Here is a 731-nt window from a genome sequence, read left to right as displayed (position 1 = left end):
TGAAATTTTGTACAAATGTACCTTGATGTATGTACATTTCAAGCATTTAGGAATTTTGAAGGAAACAACTGCAGGTTATTTTTGAGAAGTGTTCCCCACTCGGTGGTGTTTCGGAGCAAGTCGTCCATATTTGTTTCATTTTTCTCTATTATGTGCTTATGTGCATCCATAGATTTCTAATGAAGTAATAGGCAGTGAAGAGAAGCAGTCATAAGAAAACTTTTAACTACCCCTATTCCTTTCTCTCCCCCTCTCTACCTCTTCTTCTCTCGCTCTCTCAAAAGCATACACGTGCAAGTACACAATCATTCAGTAAAATATAACTCATGTTCGTCAATGTTTTGTAAATTTACCACGATTTTCACTAGGGTGTTAAAGTTAGGGTTTTAGGGTCAGGGTTAGGGTTTAGTATTAATGTTACGGTTACGTTTTTTAGGGTCAGGGTTAGGGTTAGGGTTTAGGGTTAGTGTTAGGGTTAGGGTTAGGATTAGGTTTAGGATTAGGGTTGGGTAATCGTGCGGGTGTTAATCTTAAAAATTACAGATATATGAAAAGTACCGACCCTGCCATCTATTATAACTTTTGTTGTTCTGTTTAATATATACATAGATTATGCCTCCAAAGAAGAGAGTTTGCTGGGGAAAGACAGCAACCGGTTTAAAATGACAGCCACAGACTGCAGCAATTCACCACATTCCAGTAGCTACTTTGAACATAATGCAAAATGGTGC

At 37.9% G+C, this 731-nt stretch overlaps 1 protein-coding gene across 3 annotated transcripts in view; it reads left to right on the top strand.

Annotated features, from left to right (window-relative positions):
- LOC106870415 (uncharacterized) overlaps window positions 1-731 on the top strand; it is a 142,670-nt gene that overhangs the window by 111,519 nt on the left and 30,420 nt on the right. The gene's annotated exons all lie outside the window — the stretch shown is intronic.

Source organism: Octopus bimaculoides, chromosome 5 (assembly GCF_001194135.2).
Source record: "Octopus bimaculoides isolate UCB-OBI-ISO-001 chromosome 5, ASM119413v2, whole genome shotgun sequence".
Classification (NCBI taxonomy): Eukaryota; Metazoa; Mollusca; class Cephalopoda; order Octopoda; family Octopodidae; genus Octopus; species Octopus bimaculoides.
The sequence above is the reverse complement of the archived record's forward strand: the minus strand, read 5'-3'. Positions and strand labels throughout refer to the sequence as shown.